Here is a 22878-nt window from a genome sequence, read left to right on the forward strand (position 1 = left end):
ATATATTTTGGTACTTGACGCATGTTACAGTTAGCCTTTCAGCATGCTAACATTAACATCATTTGATTATTTTTGTAGGTAAACACCTCAGTCCTATTTTGGTACTTGATGCATGCTAATGTTAACAGGCTAGCATATTTTTTTTTGAATTTCAGTTACACACCTCAGAGTAATATATTTTGGTACTTGACGCATGTTACAGTTAGCCTTTTAGCATGCTAACATTAACATAATTTGATTATTTTTGTAGGTAAACACCTCAGTCCTATTTTGGTACTTGATGCATGCTAATGTTAACAGGCTAGCATATTTTTTTTTGAATTTCAGTTACACACCTCAGAGTAATATATTTTGGTACTTGACGCATGTTACAGTTAGCATTTTAGCATGCTAACATTGACATTTAATTAATTTTGTAGGTAAACATCTCAGTCATACTTTGCTAGTAGATGCGTGCTAATCATGCTTGCAACAGTCTTAGCGCCCTCTAGTCATTTGCGTAGAGGTTGCAATCAGGCCCTAGAAAACCCAAAGGCTAAACTAGAGTAGCACTTTAGACACTTTGCAGAAAAGCCATTGCTCAAGGAAGGATGAAGAAAGGTGCTTTGGAAAGGACGTTTGTGGTTCACTGACGACACACCGGTTTGTTGCGGCTTTTAGAGGAAACTTGTGTAGACAAGCTGGTTACACACATTTTAAAATTGCCCTTAAGTGTTTACACAATCTTAAGTCAACACCTGAGAGAAATTAGGATAAGGCAGTCGTTGAACTTAAGTGTAGTGGTTCACGTAGCTAACTGCTATTGTGGGTTGGCTTCCCACTCAGTGTCAATGTACCTGCACTTAGCATGTGCAATTAGCATGTGCACTTAGCATTTAAGTGCAGCGCAGAAACGTCATGTATCCAATCATCGCTAGCATGAGCACGACTGACACAGAATAGTCAGTCATTAGACTCGGTTACAAAGGCGACAATGGGAAAGTCAAAGGAACAGATCTGAAAAAACGAATCATTGACTTGAACAAGTCAGGAGAGTCACTTGGAGACATTTCAAAGCAGCTTAAGGTCCCAAGAGCAACTGTAAAGTATAAAGTGCATGGCACAGTTTTTTCACTGCCACGATCAGGAAGAAAACGCAAGCTATCACCTGCTGCTGAGAAAAAATTGGTCAGGATGATCAAGAGTCAACGGAGAGCCACCAAAAAGCAGGTCTGCGATGAATTGGAAGCTACTGGAACACAGGTGTCAGTGTCCACAGTCAAGCCTGTTTTGCATCGCCATGGACTGAGAGGCTACCATGCAAGAATGAAGCCCTTGCTCCAGAAGCCACACCTTAAGGCTCGTCTAAAGTTTGCTGCTGATCACATGGACAAAGATAAGACCTTCTGGAGGGAAGTTCTGTGGTCAGATGAAACAAAAATGGAGCTGTTTGGCCACAATACCCAGCAATATGTTTGGAGAAGAAAAGGTGAGGCCTTTAATCCCAGGAACACCATGCCTACCATCAAGCACGGTGGTGGTAGTATTATGCTCCGGGCCTGTTTTGCTGCCAATGGAACTGCTGCTTTACAGAGAGTAAATGGGACAATGAAAAAGGAGGATTAGCTCCAAATTCTTCAGGACAAGCTAAAATCATCAGCCCGGAGGTTGGGTCTTGGGCGCAGTTGGGTGTTCCAACAGGACAATGACCCCAAACACATGTCAAAAGTGGTAAAGGAATGGCTAAATCAGGCTAGAATGAAGGTTTAAGAATGGCCTTCCCAAAGTCCGGACTTAAACGTGTGGACAATGCTGAAGAAACAAGTCCATGTCAGAAAAGCAACACATTTAGCTGAACTGCACCAATTTTGTCAAGAGGAGCAGTCAAAAATTCCACCAGAAGCTTGTGGATGGCTACTGTGGGAAGCAGATCAGAATCATATCCATATTTAAGTGTTACTTCTTTCTAAACTCCTATAGTCATATAAAGAATAGCTAGTATTCTTCCTTCTTTTGAGTCTCATAGTAAGGTGTCAGCCTTCTAGATTGGAATGTGTCAGAGTAGAGATAACTCGGAGTAGTCTAAACAAAGGGAGTGGGGGCGAGGGACAGAGGGAAGATCACGGGACTTCCGGGGGTTTGAGGGGAGACCGAGCTAGACCGGGCGAGGGAACGCGGGTGTGCTAGATTGGTCTCACGTTTGTCCTCTAAGCTTGGAGAATAAACCACAAAATACCAACTACTGCCTGTTGATTGAATATAAACCTCAGCTTATTGCCATAAAAAAATCTGGGAGAGACTAGCAATTTGAATTCCCCATTGGAGGAATGCTGGTCAACGCAACACTACCAAAAGCGCCTTATTGCAGGTAAACTTGCCAAGGGACATGTAAGCAAATATTAACATTGCTGTATGTATACTTTTGACCCAGCACATTTGCTCACATTTTCAGTAGACCCATAATAAATTCATAAAAGAAGCAAACTTCATGAATGTTTTTTGTGACCAACAAGTATGTGCTCCAATCACTACATCACAAAAATATAAGAGTTGTAGAAATGATTGGAAACTCCTTCTTTACAAGTGTATGTACACTTTTGACCACGACTGTATGTATATGTATATATAGTGTTTTGTTTTATTTCTAGTGCAATATGTATGATTTTATTTAGTTACAATTGACTTGTGTTACTGCGTGTAAAAATCTGCATTGTCATCATAAAATGTCCTCATGGTGGGATGAGCAGAATCCAAAGTCTATTTCATACGATGTTTGCTGGGTGATGTTGCTCAAGTAAGTTGTAAGTTAACGCCGCATGACTTGTTGTGTAATACACGTCAGTCTTTTACCAGGAGCCCTTTGACCAGCGCAGATAACACACACACACACACACACACACACACACACACACACACACACACACACACACACACACACACACACACACACACACACACACACACACACACACACACACACACACACACACACACACACACACACACACACACACACACACACACACACACACACAAGTGAAGACATAGCTGAGCACAGAGGGTACAGGTGAAAAATCACTATCACACGTTTGGAAGGCATGTTATGAATAATAACACGTTTATACCATGAAAAGCATAAAACTTTAAATTGTCACGGCACAAAAACGTAACATATTCAAATATTTGGGCATTTCACTAATGCTAACTGTAAGTACAGTGTTGTTAGTATGTTAGCATAGTACTGTTAGCATGCTACTTTTTTAAGCTCATAGTTTTTTTTGTTACTTGACACTGTCTGGCCAGCATGCTCTTCAAAATGTTCTACCGAAATTGCACTTTCTAGTTCAGCGATTGTCAAACCACTAGTGCTACGCGGGCGCCATCTGGTGGTACGCCAAAGAAGTCTGTAAATATGTACCGTAAATGGAGTATCGTTGATGTTTGTGCAGTGCGTGTAATGTTACAGTGGCCAAAAACTTAAAATATACTTCTTAAATTAAACATCAGCCTTGTTTTTAATGAATACTTAGGCCTACTACGCTACTGTGCTTTAATGTCGGTCATTATGGTGCTACTTGGAGTGTTTGCTGAGGTGGTACTTGGTGGCAAAAGTTGGAGGACCACTGTTGTAGTTGTTTGAAAATAATCTTCATATTGTACTGATTTGAAAACCCTCCAATTTCACAGAATTGTTATGTTTATTGAAATCATGCAAACAAGTTTATAGTAATACCTGTGTTTATACCTGTGTTTATACCTGTGTTTATACCTGTGTTTATACCTGTGTTTATACCTGTGTTTATAGTAATACCTGTGTTTATACCTGTGTTTATACCTGTGTTTATACCTGTGTTTATACCTGTGTTTATACCTGTGTTTATACCTGTGTTTATACCTGTGTTTATAGTAATACCTGTGTTTATACCTGTGTTTATACCTGTGTTTATACCTGTGTTTATACCTGTGTTTATACCTGTGTTTATAGTAATACCTGTGTTTATACCTGTGTTTATACCTGTGTTTATACCTGTGTTTATACCTGTGTTTATAGTAATACCTGTGTTTATACCTGTGTTTATAGTAATACCTGTGTTTATACCTGTGTTTATACCTGTGTTTATAGTAATACCTGTGTTTATACCTGTGTTTATACCTGTGTTTATACCTGTGTTTATAGTAATACCTGTGTTTATACCTGTGTTTATAGTAATACCTGTGTTTATACCTGTGTTTATACCTGTGTTTATAGTAATACCTGTGTTTATACCTGTGTTTATAGTAATACCTGTGTTTATACCTGTGTTTATACCTGTGTTTATACCTGTGTTTATAGTAATACCTGTGTTTATACCTGTGTTTATAGTAATACCTGTGTTTATATTAATACCTGTGTTTATAGTAATACCTGTGTTTATACCTGTGTTTATACCTGTGTTTATACCTGTGTTTATAGTAATACCTGTGTTTATAGTAATACCTGTGTTTATACCTGTGTTTATAGTAATATCTGTGTTTATACCTGTGTTTATACCTGTGTTTATAGTAATACCTGTGTTTATACCTGTGTTTATACCTGTGTTTATAGTAATACCTGTGTTTATACCTGTGTTTATACCTGTGTTTATAGTAATACCTGTGTTTATACCTGTGTTTATACCTGTGTTTATACCTGTGTTTATAGTAATACCTGTGTTTATACCTGTGTTTATACCTGTGTTTATACCTGTGTTTATACTTGTGTTTGTACCTGTGTTTATAGTAATACCTGTGTTTATACCTGTGTTTATACCTGTGTTTATAGTAATACCTGTGTTTATACCTGTGTTTATAGTAATACCTGTGTTTATACCTGTGTTTATACCTGTGTTTATAGTAATACCTGTGTTTATACCTGTGTTTATACCTGTGTTTATAGTAATACCTGTGTTTATAGTAATACCTGTGTTTATAGTAATACCTGTGTTTATACCTGTGTTTATAGTAATACCTGTGTTTATATTAATACCTGTGTTTATACCTGTGTTTATACCTGTGTTTATACCTGTGTTTATAGTAATACCTGTGTTTATACCTGTGTTTATACCTGTGTTTATAGTAATACCTGTGTTTATAGTAATACCTGTGTTTATACCTGTGTTTATACCTGTGTTTATACCTGTGTTTATAGTAATACCTGTGTTTATACCTGTGTTTATACCTGTGTTTATAGTAATACCTGTGTTTATAGTAATACCTGTGTTTATACCTGTGTTTATAGTAATATCTGTGTTTATACCTGTGTTTATACCTGTGTTTATAGTAATACCTGTGTTTATACCTGTGTTTATACCTGTGTTTATAGTAATACCTGTGTTTATACCTGTGTTTATACCTGTGTTTATACTTGTGTTTGTACCTGTGTTTATAGTAATACCTGTGTTTATACCTGTGTTTATACATGTGTTTATAGTAATACCTGTGTTTATACCTGTGTTTATACCTGTGTTTATAGTAATACCTGTGTTTATACCTGTGTTTATACCTGTTTATAGTAATACCTGTGTTTATACCTGTGTTTATACCTGTGTTTATACCTGTGTTTATAGTAATACCTGTGTTTATACCTGTGTTTATAGTAATACCTGTGTTTATACCTGTGTTTATAGTAATACCTGTGTTTATACCTGTGTTTATACCTGTGTTTATACTTGTGTTTGTACCTGTGTTTATAGTAATACCTGTGTTTATACCTGTGTTTATACATGTGTTTATAGTAATACCTGTGTTTATACCTGTGTTTATACCTGTGTTTATACCTGTGTTTATAGTAATACCTGTGTTTATACCTGTGTTTATACCTGTTTATAGTAATACCTGTGTTTATACCTGTGTTTATACCTGTGTTTATACCTGTGTTTATAGTAATACCTGTGTTTATACCTGTGTTTATACCTGTGTTTATAGTACTACCTGTGTTTATACCTGTGTTTATACCTGTGTTTATAGTAATACCTGTGTTTATACCTGTGTTTATACCTGTGTTTATAGTAATACCTGTGTTTATACCTGTGTTTGTACCTGTGTTTATACTTGTGTTTGTACCTGTGTTTATAGTAATACCTGTGTTTATACCTGTGTTTATAGTAATACCTGTGTTTATACCTGTGTTTATACCTGTGTTTATAGTAATACCTGTGTTTATACCTGTGTTTATACCTGTGTTTATACCTGTGTTTATACTTGTGTTTGTACCTGTGTTTATAGTAATACCTGTGTTTATACCTGTGTTTATAGTAATATCTGTGTTTATACCTGTGTTTATACCTGTGTTTATAGTAATACCTGTGTTTATACCTGTGTTTATACCTGTGTTTATACCTGTGTTTATAGTAATACCTGTGTTTATACCTGTGTTTATACCTGTGTTTATACCTGTGTTTATACTTGTGTTTGTACCTGTGTTTATAGTAATACCTGTGTTTATACCTGTGTTTATACCTGTGTTTATAGTAATACCTGTGTTTATACCTGTGTTTATAGTAATACCTGTGTTTATACCTGTGTTTATACCTGTGTTTATAGTAATACCTGTGTTTATACCTGTGTTTATACCTGTGTTTATAGTAATACCTGTGTTTATAGTAATACCTGTGTTTATAGTAATACCTGTGTTTATACCTGTGTTTATAGTAATACCTGTGTTTATATTAATACCTGTGTTTATACCTGTGTTTATACCTGTGTTTATACCTGTGTTTATAGTAATACCTGTGTTTATACCTGTGTTTATACCTGTGTTTATAGTAATACCTGTGTTTATAGTAATACCTGTGTTTATACCTGTGTTTATACCTGTGTTTATACCTGTGTTTATAGTAATACCTGTGTTTATACCTGTGTTTATACCTGTGTTTATAGTAATACCTGTGTTTATAGTAATACCTGTGTTTATACCTGTGTTTATAGTAATATCTGTGTTTATACCTGTGTTTATACCTGTGTTTATAGTAATACCTGTGTTTATACCTGTGTTTATACCTGTGTTTATAGTAATACCTGTGTTTATACCTGTGTTTATACCTGTGTTTATACTTGTGTTTGTACCTGTGTTTATAGTAATACCTGTGTTTATACCTGTGTTTATACATGTGTTTATAGTAATACCTGTGTTTATACCTGTGTTTATACCTGTGTTTATAGTAATACCTGTGTTTATACCTGTGTTTATACCTGTTTATAGTAATACCTGTGTTTATACCTGTGTTTATACCTGTGTTTATACCTGTGTTTATAGTAATACCTGTGTTTATACCTGTGTTTATAGTAATACCTGTGTTTATACCTGTGTTTATAGTAATACCTGTGTTTATACCTGTGTTTATACCTGTGTTTATACTTGTGTTTGTACCTGTGTTTATAGTAATACCTGTGTTTATACCTGTGTTTATACATGTGTTTATAGTAATACCTGTGTTTATACCTGTGTTTATACCTGTGTTTATACCTGTGTTTATAGTAATACCTGTGTTTATACCTGTGTTTATACCTGTTTATAGTAATACCTGTGTTTATACCTGTGTTTATACCTGTGTTTATACCTGTGTTTATAGTAATACCTGTGTTTATACCTGTGTTTATACCTGTGTTTATAGTACTACCTGTGTTTATACCTGTGTTTATACCTGTGTTTATAGTAATACCTGTGTTTATACCTGTGTTTATACCTGTGTTTATAGTAATACCTGTGTTTATACCTGTGTTTGTACCTGTGTTTATACTTGTGTTTGTACCTGTGTTTATAGTAATACCTGTGTTTATACCTGTGTTTATAGTAATACCTGTGTTTATACCTGTGTTTATACCTGTGTTTATAGTAATACCTGTGTTTATACCTGTGTTTATACCTGTGTTTATACCTGTGTTTATACTTGTGTTTGTACCTGTGTTTATAGTAATACCTGTGTTTATACCTGTGTTTATACATGTGTTTATAGTAATACCTGTGTTTATACCTGTGTTTATAGTAATACCTGTGTTTATACCTGTGTTTATACCTGTTTATAGTAATACCTGTGTTTATACCTGTGTTTATACCTGTGTTTATACCTGTGTTTATAGTAATACCTGTGTTTATACCTGTGTTTATAGTAATACCTGTGTTTATACCTGTGTTTATACATGTGTTTATAGTAATACCTGTGTTTATACCTGTGTTTATACCTGTGTTTATAGTAATACCTGTGTTTATACCTGTTTATAGTAATACCTGTGTTTATACCTGTGTTTATACCTGTGTTTATACCTGTGTTTATACCTGTGTTTATAGTAATACCTGTGTTTATACCTGTGTTTATACCTGTGTTTATAGTACTACCTGTGTTTATACCTGTGTTTATACCTGTGTTTATAGTAATACCTGTGTTTATACCTGTGTTTATACCTGTGTTTATAGTAATACCTGTGTTTATACCTGTGTTTATACCTGTGTTTATAGTAATACCTGTGTTTATACCTGTTTATAGTAATACCTGTGTTTATACCTGTGTTTATACCTGTGTTTATACCTGTGTTTATACCTGTGTTTATAGTAATACCTGTGTTTATACCTGTGTTTATACCTGTGTTTATAGTACTACCTGTGTTTATACCTGTGTTTATACCTGTGTTTATAGTAATACCTGTGTTTATACCTGTGTTTATACCTGTGTTTATAGTAATACCTGTGTTTATACCTGTGTTTATACCTGTGTTTATAGTAATACCTGTGTTTATACCTGTGTTTATACCTGTGTTTATAGTACTACCTGTGTTTATACCTGTGTTTATACCTGTGTTTATAGTAATACCTGTGTTTATACCTGTGTTTATACCTGTGTTTATAGTAATACCTGTGTTTATACCTGTGTTTATACCTGTGTTTATAGTACTACCTGTGTTTATACCTGTGTTTATACCTGTGTTTATAGTAATACCTGTGACTAATCACCATTAATTCAAGGTGTGCAATTCACCTGAGTGTTTGACAGCATTACTAACAACTTCATCTTCAGGAATTCACAGTAGCTCCTTTGAATTCCTTTCATTTTACTTTATTTTTGGTATTATTCTTAACTTTTCTTGCCTTTTTTTCTATTTATACCTGCATTGTTCTTTCCATCCTTACACTTTCCATCATTGTAACTGAGCTACTGTGTTGAACAATTTCCCTTGTGGATCATTAAAGTTTGTCTAAGTCTAAGTCATTACATTTTTTACATGCACCGAGGGCCAATTAAAAAAAAAACGAGCTGTGGGTTGAAATTGGCCCCGTTCCAGGGCTCCAAATGAAAAAAGAATAATATTAGGCTGGGTCTTATTCCTAGTCTTATGAGGAAGACTTGCACAAACAATAAAATAAGCTATGCAAGGCTCAGGTATAAACTTGCCAATTGTGAAGTTGAAACATGTTTTATTGTTGTCAACTAATTAGCTGACTCCGCATATGTTGCACTAAAACAAGGTTTCACATCCGCCACATGTAGTTTATTCATCACTGACATGGCGTTTTAACTCATGTTCACTTCATCATCCTTTTGCCCCGTTCACTGCACTATTAGTTGTTTTTTTTTTAAAGTTGAGTCTTTATTTGAAGGGACAATGCACAGAGACATTGAGCTCAAAGACAGATATGTTCTGCACCAGATTATAGCTAAATAGCTCATTTCCATCTGCAGTCCCTGGCTACCTAAATTAAAGAGGTACAAAAATCACGTAATAAAATTATAACAATAAAATTATACTATAGCATGTAATCAAATTAAGAAAAGTGCTAAAATGCCCTTTCATTGACACATACTTATACATTACAACCACCCCTCCTTTACATCAAAACACTGTAAAAACAAGCATGATTTTAACACACACGCCTCACAGTTTACAACAAAATGTCATGCATCTGCAGTCCCTGGCTACCTAAATTAAAGAGATACAAAAATCACGCAATAAAATTACACTATAGCATGTAATCAAATTAAGAAAAGTACTAAAATTATTATCATTTAAAATGCCCTTTCATTGACACATACTTATACATTACAACCACCCCTCCTTTACATCAAAACACTGTAAAAACAACCATGATTTTAACACACACCTCAGTTTACAACAAAAATTCATGCCTGGTTACCTAAATTAAAGGGATACAAAAATCACGCAATAAAATTATAACAATAAAATTATAACAATAAAATTATACTATAGCATGTAATCAAATTAAGAAAAGTGCTAAAATGCCCTTTCATTGACACATATTTATACATTACAACCACCCCTCCTTTACATCAAAACACTGTAAAAACAAGCATGATTTTAACACACACACCTCACACTTTACAACAAAATGTCATGCATCTGCAGTCCCTGGCTACCTAAATTAAAGAGATACAAAAATCATGCAATAAAATTATAACAATAAAATTATACTATAGCATGTAATCAAATTAAGAAAAGTACTAAAATGCCCTTTCATTGACACATACTTATACATTACAACCACCCCTCCTTTACATCAAAACACCTTGTAAAAACAACCATGATTTTAACACACACCTCAGTTTACAACAAAATTTCATGCCTGGTTACCTAAATTAAAGGGATACAAAAATCACGCAATAAAATTATAACAATACAATTATACTATAGCATGTAATCAAATTAAGAAAAGTGCTAAAATGCCCTTTCATTGACACATACTTATACATTACAACCACCCCTCCTTTACATCAAAACACCTTGTAAAAACAACCATGATTTTAACACACACCTCAGTTTACAACAAAATTTCATGCCCGGTTACCTAAATTAAAGGGATACAAAAATCATGCAATAAAATTATAACAATAAAATTATACTATAGCATGTAATCAAATTAAGAAAAGTACAAAAAATGCCCTTTCATTGACACATATTTATACATTACAACCACCCCTCCTTTACATCAAAACACCTTGTAAAAACAACCATGATTTTAACACACACCTCAGTTTACAACAAAAATTCATGCCTGGTTACCTAAATTAAAGGGATACAAAAATCACGCAATAAAATTATAACAATAAAATTATAACAATAAAATTATACAATAGCATGTAATCAAATTAAGAAAAGTCATACAATGCCCTTTCATTGACACATACTTATACATTACAACCACCCCTCCTTTACATCAAAACACTGTAAAAACAAGCATGATTTTAACACACACGCCTCACAGTTTACAACAAAATGTCATGCATCTGCAGTCCCTGGCTACCTAAATTAAAGAGATACAAAAATCACGCAATAAAATTATAACAATAAAATTACACTATAGCATGTAATCAAATTAAGAAAAGTACTAAAATTATTATCATTTAAAATGCCCTTTCATTGACACATATTTATACATTACAACCACCCCTCCTTTACATCAAAACACTGTAAAAACAACCATGATTTTAACACACACCTCAGTTTACAAAAAAAATTCATGCCCGGTTACCTAAATTAAAGGGATACAAAAGTCACGCAATAAAATTATAACAATAAAATTATACTATAGCATGTAATCAAATTAAGAAAAGTGCTAAAATGCCCTTTCATTGACACATATTTATACATTACAACCACCCCTCCTTTACATCAAAACACTGTAAAAACAACCATGATTTTAACACACACACGCCTCACAGTTAACAACAAAATGTCATGCATCTGCAGTCCCTGGCTACCTAAATTAAAGAGATACAAAAATCATGCAATAAAATTATAACAATACAATTATTCTATAGCATGTAATCAAATTAAGAAAAGTACTAAAATGCCCTTTCATTGACACATACTTATACGTTACAACCACCCCTCCTTTACATCAAAACACCTTGTAAAAACAACCATGATTTTAACACACACCTCAGTTTACAACAAAATGTCATGCCTGGTTACCTAAATTAAAGGGATACAAAAATCATGCAATAAAATTATAACAATAAAATGATTCTATAGCATGTAATCAAATTAAGAAAAGTGCTAAAATGCCCTTTCATTGACACATATTTATACATTACAACCACCCCTCCTTTACATCAAAACACTGTAAAAACAAGCATGATTTTAATCAAAGCAAATCAAATCAAATCAACTTTATTTATAAAGCACATTTAAAATTTACCACAGGGGTAGCCAAAGTGCTGTACAATGGGCAGGTTAAAAATAATATGAGAACCGAGCAAACAACACAACACAAACAGAACACGATAAAAACTAAATAAATAAATAAAAACATAAAAACAGGTTGACAGCAGGTGTATTATGGGGCGCCATTGCAGGATGGATATCACTCAGTGTTAAAAGCCATGGAATAAAAGTATGTTTTTAAGAGAGATTTAAAAACAGGAAGAGAGGAGGCTTGTCTAACACTCAGAGGTAGGTCGTTCCAGAGCTTGGGAGCAGCAGCGGCGAAAGCTCTGTCACCTCTAAGCTTGAGCCTTGTGTCCGGGACCGTCAGTAGCAGCTGATCGGCTGATCTTAGGGATCGGGTGGGGCAGTAAGGCTGAAGGAGGTCGGAGAGATATGTTGGCGCGAGGTTGTTTAGACATTTAAAAACAAATAAAAGGAGTTTAAAATTGATTCTGTAACGCACAGGGAGCCAGTGAAGGGACGCTAATATTTAACACACACGCCTCACAGTTTACAACAAAATGCTCTCATGGATAAATATAATAGACATGAAGTTGACATGTCAATCATAGTGTCCACCTTATTGACCGTGTGAGCAGCTTTGATTGCTCCAAAGCCACCTTTTAACTTCAACTGTGAATGAATCTGTTAGACTTTTCAAGTTTGTTGTGAGGTTGTTCCATTCCTTTATGGCTTTATATGGAAAGGCCGATTGTGCGAAAGAGGTTTTACATCTGGGTATGCTACACCGAGGCTCCTGTGTTTCTACTTGTCACAGCAGATTTAAACTGGACAAAGTGCTTAAGTGGCGCCGGTGCGGTGTTATTTAGGATTCGATGGGCCATTCGTATTGATGTTAATCTTTGAATGTTAGCTAAATTCAACAGTCTGTATTTTTGGAGAACTAAACAGTGATGGTGGTGTTGTGGTTTTCAGTCAAGGGTTTAGAGCGATTGTTTGTGCAAAGTTTCCAATGGCCTCAGTGTCACTTTGCTTGCCTGGAACCAACATGTTATACAATCAAAGAAAGGAGACATAATCATTGCATTGAAATAAGTTTGAAATAAGCCTGCAGTGTTAACCAGTTCCTGATACATTTGAACATTTTGATGTTGTATTTAAGACTCTGACATCTGTTTGATATGTTTTTTAAAGCAAAGTGTTGGTTCTAAAATGACACCCAGGTAACGATATTCACTAACATTTTGTATTAGTGCGTGAACGCTCCAAAGCATTCACACATATGCTTTTCTACACCAAAATTCATCGATATAAACGTATCATTCTTCTTCTTCTCCAGATTTTGGCGCACTCTACCTTCCACATTTTTCACCCGATTCAAAGCCTTCCAACTTCAAACTGTTCAGCCTATTCGGGAATCGCAGGGTTTCCCATGACAAATTCCAAAAATTCCCAGATTTCCCAGAATTCCAGGTTTTCCGGGACATTTTTCCCAATCAAAATGAATTGGTCAGTTTTCAAACTTCCACCATTTCTTCATTTTTCAACCTATTCTAACCAATTCCACCTTCAACATATTCCACCATTCTGGAAATTCAACCAACACCAACTCATTCAGACCATTCAAGTTTTTTACCATTTAAAAAAAAAAAAATCCCGCTTTTCCCGAAATTCCCAATTTTTTCTGAAATTCCCAATCAATGGGACATTCCTCAAAGTCCCACAACTTCCACATTTTTCATCTGATTCAAACCCTTCCAACTTCAAAATATTCAACTTGTTCAGGAATTGTGTGCTCTACTTCAACAATTTAAAAAAATTTCCCAGATTTCCCATAATTCCTTTTTTTTTTTTTGCATTTTCCCTATTCAAAATGAATTGGCCAGTTTTCAAACTTCCACCATTTCCACATTTTTCAACCTATTCAAACCAATTCCACCTTCAACATATTCCACCACTCTGGAAAATCAAACTTCCTCTTTTCCAAGTTCAAAAAAATTCCAGGATTCTCCAGAATTCCTGCTTTTCCAAAGCCCTATTTCCAACCTTTTCTTCTGGCGACTACTCCTACATTTTTCAACGCCTTTCAACCGTTCCACCGTCAAAACATTCCTCTTAATCAGGACAAAAAAATAAGTTGTTTTTTTCAACTGGAAAAATTCCAGGTTTTTCCAAAATTCCAGGAATCCCGTAATAACATTTCTCAATTCAACATGTTACTACGTCAACATTTCTCGACCGATTCCCACAACTTCCACATTTTTCATCTGATTCAAACCCTTCCAGCTTCAAAATATTCAACTTGTTCAGGAATTGTGTGCTCTACTTCAACAATTTAAAAAAAATTCCCGGATTTCCCATAATTCCTTTTTTTTTTTTGCATTTTCCCTATTCAAAATGAATTGGCCAGTTTTCAAACTTCCACCATTTCCACATTTTTCAACCTATTCAAACCAATTTCACCTTCAACATATTCCACCACTCTGGAAAATCAAACTTCCTCTTTTCCAAGTTCAAAAAATTTCCAGGATTCTCCAAATTCCTGCTTTTCCAAAGCCCTATTTCCAACCTTTTCTTCTAGCGACTACTCCTACATTTTTCAGCGCATTTCAACCGTTCCACCGTCAAAACATTCCTCTTAATCAGGACAAAAAAATAAGTTGTTTTTTTGAACTGGAAAAATTCCAGGTCTTTCCAAAATTCCAGGAATCCCGTAATAACATTTCTCAATTCAACATGTTACTACGTCAACATTTCTCGACCGATTCCCACAACTTCCACATTTTTCATCAGATTCAACCCCTTCCAACTTCAAAATATTCAACTTGTTCAGGAATTGTGTGCTCTACTTCAACAATTTAAAAAAAATTCCCGGATTTCCCATAATTCCTTTTTTTTTTTAATTTTCCCTATTCAAAATGAATTGGCCAGTTTTCAAACTTCCACCATTTCCACATTTTTCAACCTATTCAAACCAATTCCACCTTCAACATATTCCACCACTCTGGAAAATCAAACTTCCTCTTTTCCAAGTTCAAAAAAATTCCAGGATTCTCCAGAATTCCTGCTTTTCCAAAGCCCTATTTCCAACCTTTTCTTCTGGCGACTACTCCTACATTTTTCAACGCCTTTCAACCGTTCCACCGTCAAAACATTCCTCTTAATCAGGACAAAAAAATAAGTTGTTTTTTTCAACTGGAAAAATTCCAGGTTTTTCCAAAATTCCAGGAATCCCGTAATAACATTTCTCAATTCAACATGTTACTACGTCAACATTTCTCGACCGATTCCCACAACTTCCACATTTTTCATCTGATTCAAACCCTTCCAGCTTCAAAATATTCAACTTGTTCAGGAATTGTGTGCTCTACTTCAAAAAAATTTTAAAAATTCCCGGATTTCCCATAATTCCTTTTTTTGTTTGCATTTTCCCTATTCAAAATGAATTGGCCAGTTTTCAAACTTCCACCATTTCCACATTTTTCAACCTATTCAAACCAATTCCACCTTCAACATATTCCACCACTCTGGAAAATCAAACTTCCTCTTTTCCAAGTTCAAAAAAATTCCAGGATTCTCCAGAATTCCTGCTTTTCCAAAGCCCTATTTCCAACCTTTTCTTCTGGCGACTACTCCTACATTTTTCAACGCATTTCAACCGTTCCACCGTCAAAACATTCCTCTTAATCAGGACAAAAAAATAAGTTGTTTTTTTTAACTGGAAAAATTCCAGGAATCCTGTAATAACATTTCTCAATTCAACATGTTACTACGTCAACATTTCTCGACCGATTCCCACAACTTCCACGTTTTTCATCTGATTCAAACCCTTCCAGCTTCAAAATATTCAACCTGTTCAGGAATTGTGTGCTCTACTTCAACAATTTAAAAAAAATTCCCGGATTTCCCATAATTCCTTTTTTTTTTTTTTTTGCATTTTCCCTATTCAAAATGAATTGGCCAGTTTTCAAACTTCCACCATTTCCACATTTTTCAACCTATTCAAACCAATTCCACCTTCAACATATTCCACCACTCTGGAAAATCAAACTTCCTCTTTTCCAAGTTCAAAAAAATTCCAGGATTCTCCAGAATTCCTGCTTTTCCAAAGCCCTATTTCCAACCTTTTCTTCTGGCGACTACTCCTACATTTTTCAACGCATTTCAACCGTTCCACCGTCAAAACATTCCTCTTAATCAGGACAAAAAAATAAGTTGTTTTTTCTAACTGGAAAAATTCCAGGTTTTTCCAAAATTCCAGGAATCCCGTAATAACATTTCTCAATTCAACATGTTACTACGTCAACATTTCTCGACCGATTCCCACAACTTCCACATTTTTCATCTGATTCAAACCCTTCCAGCTTCAAAATATTCAACTTGTTCAGGAATTGTGTGCTCTACTTCAACAATTTTTAAAGAATTCACGGATTTCCCATAATTTCTTTTTTTGTTTGCATTTTCCCTTTTCAAAATGAATTGGCCATTATTCAAACTTCCACAATTCCCACATTTTTCAACCCATTCAAACCATTCCACCTTTAACACATTTCACCATTCTGGAAATTCAAACTACCCTTTTTCCAAGTTCGAAACAATTCCCGATTTTCCCGAAATTCCCTAATACCATTTACTACTTCAACATTTCTTGCCCGGTTTAAACAATTCTAACACCAACCAATTCAGCTCATTTAGGACATTCATGGTCCTAATCATTTTCAAAAAATCCCGCTTTTCCCAAAATTCCAGGAAGTTCCCAGTGAAATGAATGGGACATTTTTCCAAGTTGCACAATTCCCACATTTTTCAACCCATTTAAACCATTCCACCTTTAAGACATTCTTACACCATTCTGGGAATTCAAACTACCCTTTTTCCAAGTAAAAAAAAATTCCCGATTTTACCGAAAACCCCTAATACATTTTTCCAAGTTGCACAATTCCCACATTTCTCAACCTTTTCAAACCATTCCAACATCGACACATTCCACTCAACCGAATACTTTCTCAAATTACAAACCAAATTCCGGTTTTCCTGGAAATTCAAACTCTTCAACATTCGAACCATTCCAACATTCAAACTATTCTTACATTTATACATTACCATGAATTGATTAACATGGACCCCAACTTAAACAAGTTGAAAAACTTATTGGGGTGTTACCATTTAGTGGTCAATTGTACGGAATATGTACTGTACTGTGCAATCTACTAATAACAGTACAACAATTTTTTTTTAAATTCCCCGATTTCCCATAATTCCTTTTTTTTTTTTTTTTTGCATTTTCCCCATTCAAAATGAATTGGCCATTATTCAAACTTCCACAATTCCCACATTCTTCAACCCATTCTGGAAATTCAAACTTCCCTTTTTCCAAGTTAAAAAAATTCCAGATTTTCCTGAAATTCCCTAATACCATTTACTACTTCAACATTTCTTGCCCGATTTAAACAATTCTAACACCAACCAATTCAGCTCATTTAGGACATTCATGGTCCTAATCATTTTCAAAAAATCCCGCTTTTCCCAAAATTCCCAAATTTCCAGGAAGTTCCCATTGAAATGAATGGGACATTTTTCCAAGTTGCACAATTCCCACATTTCTCAACCTTTTCAAACCACTCCAACATCGACACATTCCACTCAACCGAATACTTTCTCAAATTCCAAACCAAATTCCGGTTTTCCTGGAAATTCAAACTCTTCAACATTCAAACCATTCCAACATTCAAACTATTCTTACATTTATACATTACCATGAATTGATTAACATGGACCCAGACTTAAACAAGTTGAAAAACTTATTGGGGTGTTACCATTTAGTGGTCAATTGTACGGAATATGTACTGTACTGTGCAATCTACTAATAACAGTACAACGATTTTTTTTAAAATTCCCTGATTTCCCATAATTCCTTTTTTTTTTTTTTTTTGCATTTTCCCCATTCAAAATGAATTGGCCATTATTCAAACTTCCACAATTCCCACATTCTTCAACCCATTCTGGAAATTCAAATTTCCCTTTTTCCAAGTTAAAAAAATTCCAGATTTTCCTGAAGTTCCCTAATACCATTTACTACTTCAAAATTTCTTGCCCAATTTAAACAATTCTAACACCAACCAATTCAGCTCATTTAGGACATTCATGGTCCTAATCATTTTCAAAAAATCCCGCTTTTCCCAAAATTCCAGGAAGTTTCCAGTGAAATGAATGGGACATTTTTCCAAGTTGCACAATTCCCACATTTTTCAACCCATTTAAACCATTCCACCTTTAAGACATTCTTACACCATTCTGGGAATTCAAACTACCCTTTTTCCAAGTAAAAAAAAATTCCCGATTTTACCGAAATTCCCTAATACCATTTACTACTTCAACATTTCTTGCCCGGTTTAAACAATTCTAACACCAACCAATTCAGCTAATTTAGGACATTCATTGTCCTAATCATTTTGAAAAAAATCCTGCTTTTCCCAAAATTCCAGGAAGTTCCCATTGAAATGAATGGGACATTTTTCCAACTTGCACAATTCCCACATTTTTCAACCTGTTCAAACCATTCCAACATTGACACATTCCACTCAACCTGGACATTCAAACGAACACTTTCTCAAATTCCAAACCAAATTCCGGTTTTCCTGGAAATTCAAACTCTTCAACATTCAAACCATTCCAACATTCAAAATATTCTTACATTTATACATTACCATGAATTGGTTAACATGGACCCCGACTTAAACAAGTTGGAAAAACTTATTGGGGTGTTACCATTTAGTGGTCAATTGTACGGAATATGTACTGTACTGTGCAATCTACTAATAACAGTACAACGATTTTTTTTTAAATTCCCCGATTTCCCATAATTTATTTTTATTTTTTTTGCATTTTCCCCATTCAAAATGAATTGGCCATTATTCAAACTTCCACAATTCCCACATTCTTCAACCCATTCTGGAAATTCAAACTTCCCTTTTTCCAAGTTAAAAAAATTCCCGATTTTCCTGAAATTCCCTAATACCATTTACTACTTCAAAATTTCTTGCCTGATTTAAACAATTCTAACACCAACCAATTCAGCTCATTTAGGACATTCATGGTTCTAATCATTTTCAAAAAATCCAGCTTTTCCCAAAATTCCCAAATTTCCAGGAAGTTCCCATTGAAATGAATGGGACATTTTTCCAAGTTGCACAATTCCCACATTTCTCAACCTTTTCAAACCTTTCCAACATCGACACATTCCACTCAACCGAATACTTACTCAAATTCCAAACCAAATTCCGGTTTTCCTGGAAATTCAAACTCTTCAACATTCAAACCATTCCAACATTCAAACTATTCTTACATTTATACATTACCATGAATTGATTAACGTGGACCCCGACTTAAACAAGTTGAAAAACTTATTGGGGTGTTACCATTTAGTGGTCAATTGTACGGAATATGTACTGTACTGTGCAATCTATTAATAACAGTACAACAATTTTTTTTTAAATTCCCTGATTTCCCATAATTCCTTTTTTTTTTTTTTTTTGCATTTTCCCCATTCAAAATGAATTGGCCATTATTCAAACTTCCACAATTCCCACATTCTTCAACCCATTCTGGAAATTCAAACTTCCCTTTTTCCAAGTTAAAAAAATTCCCGATTTTCCTGAAGTTCCCTAATACCATTTACTACTTCAAAATTTCTTGCCCAATTTAAACAATTCTAACACCAACCAATTCAGCTCATTTAGGACATTCATGGTCCTAATCATTTTCAAAAAATCCCGCTTTTCCCAAAATTCCAGGAAGTTCCCAGTGAAATGAATGGGACATTTTTCCAAGTTGCACAATTCCCACATTTTTCAACCCATTTAAACCATTCCACCTTTAAGACATTCTTACACCATTCTGGGAATTCAAACTACCCTTTTTCCAAGTAAAAAAAAATTCCCGATTTTACCGAAAACCCCTAATACCATTTACTACTTCAACATTTCTTGCCCGATTTAAACAATTCTAAAACCAACCAATTCAGCTCATTTAGGACATTCATGGTCCTAATTATTTTCAAAAAAATCCCGCTTTTCCCAAAATTCCAGGAAATTCCCATTGAAATGAAAGGGACATTTTTCCAACTTGCACAATTCCCACATTTTTCAACCTGTTCAAACCATTCCAACATCGACACATTCCACTCAACCTGGACATTCAAACGAACACTTTCTCAAATTCCAAACCAAATTCCGGTTTTCCTGGAAATTCAAACTCTTCAACATTCAAACCATTCCAACATTCCAACATTCAAACTATTCTTACATTTATACGTTACCATGAATTGATTAACATGGACCCCAACTTAAACAAGTTGAAAAACCTATTGGGGTGTTACCATTTAGTGGTCAATTGTACGGAATATGTATTTTACTGTGCAATCTACTAATAACAGTACAACGATTTTTTTTAAATTCCCCGATTTCCCATAATTCCTTTTTTTTTTTTTTTTGCATTTTCCCCATTCAAAATGAATTGGCCATTATTCAAACTTCCACAATTCCCACATTCTTCAACCCATGCTGGAAATTCAAACTTCCCTTTTTCCAAGTTAAAAAAATTCCAGATTTTCCTGAAGTTCCCTAATACCATTTACTACTTCAAAATTTCTTGCCCGGTTTAAACAATTCTAACACCAACCAATTCAGCTCATTTAGGACATTCATGGTTCTAATCATTTTCAAAAAATCCCGCTTTTCCCAAAATTCCCAAATTTCCAGGAAGTTCCCATTGAAATGAATGGGACATTTTTCCAACTTGCACAATTCCCACATTTCTCAACCTTTTCAAACCATTCCAACATCGACACATTCCACTCAACCGAATACTTTCTCAAATTCCAAACCAAATTCCGGTTTTCCTGGAAATTCAAACTCTTCAACATTCAAACCATTCCAACATTCAAACTATTCTTACATTCATACGTTACCATGAATTGATTAACGTGGACCCCAACTTAAACAAGTTGAAAAACCTATTGGGGTGTTACCATTTAGTGGTCAATTGTACGGAATATGTACTGTACTGTGCAATCTACTAATAACAGTACAACGATTTTTTTTTAATTCCCCGATTCCCCGATTTCCCATAATTCCTTTTTTTTTTTTTTTTGCATTTTCCCCATTCAAAATTAATTGGCCATTATTCAAACTTCCACAATTCCCACATTCTTCAACCCATTCTGGAAATTCAAACTTCCCTTTTTCCAAGTTAAAAAAATTCCCGATTTTCCTGAAGTTCCCTAATACCATTTACTACTTCAACATTTATTGCCCGATTTAAACAATTCTAACACCAACCAATTCAGCTCATTTAGGACATTCATGGTTCTAATCATTTTCAAAAAATCCCGCTTTTCCCAAAATTCCCAAATTTCCAGGAAGTTCCCATTGAAATGAATGGGACATTTTTCCAAGTTGCACAATTCCCACATTTCTCGACCTTTTCAAACCATTCCAACGTCGACACATTCCACTTAACGGAATACTTTCTCACATTCCAAACCAAATTCCGGTTTTCCTGGAAATTCAAACTCTTCAACATTCAAACCATTCCAACATTCAAAATATTCTTACATTTATACATTACCATGAATTGATTAACGTGGACCCCGACTTAAACGAGTTGAAAAACTTATTGGGGTGTTACCATTTAGTGGTCAATTGTACGGAATATGTACTGTGCAATCTACTAATAAAAGTTTCAATCAATCAATCAATCAATCAATCAATCAATACTACATTCTGTCAGCATTTCAGTTCAACTTCAGCATTGGAGCATTCACATGCAATTCCTTGAGGAATTGCCTCTTCTAGTTTCCTTATTAACAGTTATATTGGGAAAGGATGACATTTTATATTTGTTTACAAAATACATTCTTACATATTGTATGTATTTGAACTCCTTTTTACATTTTGTGTGGATATTTATGGTTTACGTCGAAGAAAAAGTGAAATTGCGTGCAGGCCGGCAGGTCTTGCATACACCAGTGTTTTTCAACCTTTTCTGAGCCTAGGCACATTTTTTTCGTTGAAAAAAATCCAGAGGCAGACCACCAGCAGAAAACATTAAAAAATGAAACTCAGCAGCCGATATTGACAAAAAAAAGTTGTCGCAATTGTTGGATATGACTTTAAAGCATAACCAAGCATGCATCAATATAGCTCTTGTCTCAAAGTAGGTGTACTGTCACCACCTGTCACATCACACCCTGACTTATTTGGACTTTTTTGCTGTTTTCCTGTGTGTAGTGTTTTACTTCTTGTCTTGCGCTCCTATTTTGTTGTTAATTGTCATGTCATGTACGAATGTACTTTGTGGACGCCGTCTGCTGCTCCACACGCCGTAAGTCTTTGCTGTCGTCCAGCATTCTTTTTTTGTTTACTTTGCAGCTTGTTCAGATTTAGTTTGGTTCTGCATAGCCTTCCAATCCAATCCAATCCAATCCACTTTATTTATATAGCACATTCACACAACAAGAACGTTTCCAAAGTGCTGCACAGCCATGTTAAAAACAATATTAAAAACAATATTAAAAACGATATTAAAAACAATATTATGCTACACCAATGACTGAATAAAAACAAAGAATAAATGAATAGAAAACCAATACAGAGACAATATAAAAAATAAATATGATTAAAAACGATTTTAAAGGGTAAAACCAATTAAAACAGTAAAATAGACATCAAAATGTATAACCCTAACCACACAGGACAACAGAGG

General features: G+C 34.7%; 1 protein-coding gene across 2 annotated transcripts in view; it reads right to left on the reverse strand.

Moving 5' to 3' along the window:
- The window catches only part of gys1 (glycogen synthase 1 (muscle)), a 64777-nt gene that overhangs the window by 39677 nt on the left and 2222 nt on the right, over positions 1 to 22878 (reverse strand). The window lies entirely within an intron of this gene.

Source organism: Entelurus aequoreus, linkage group LG25 (genome assembly GCF_033978785.1).
Source record: "Entelurus aequoreus isolate RoL-2023_Sb linkage group LG25, RoL_Eaeq_v1.1, whole genome shotgun sequence".
In the NCBI taxonomy this organism is placed as follows: domain Eukaryota; kingdom Metazoa; phylum Chordata; class Actinopteri; order Syngnathiformes; family Syngnathidae; genus Entelurus; species Entelurus aequoreus.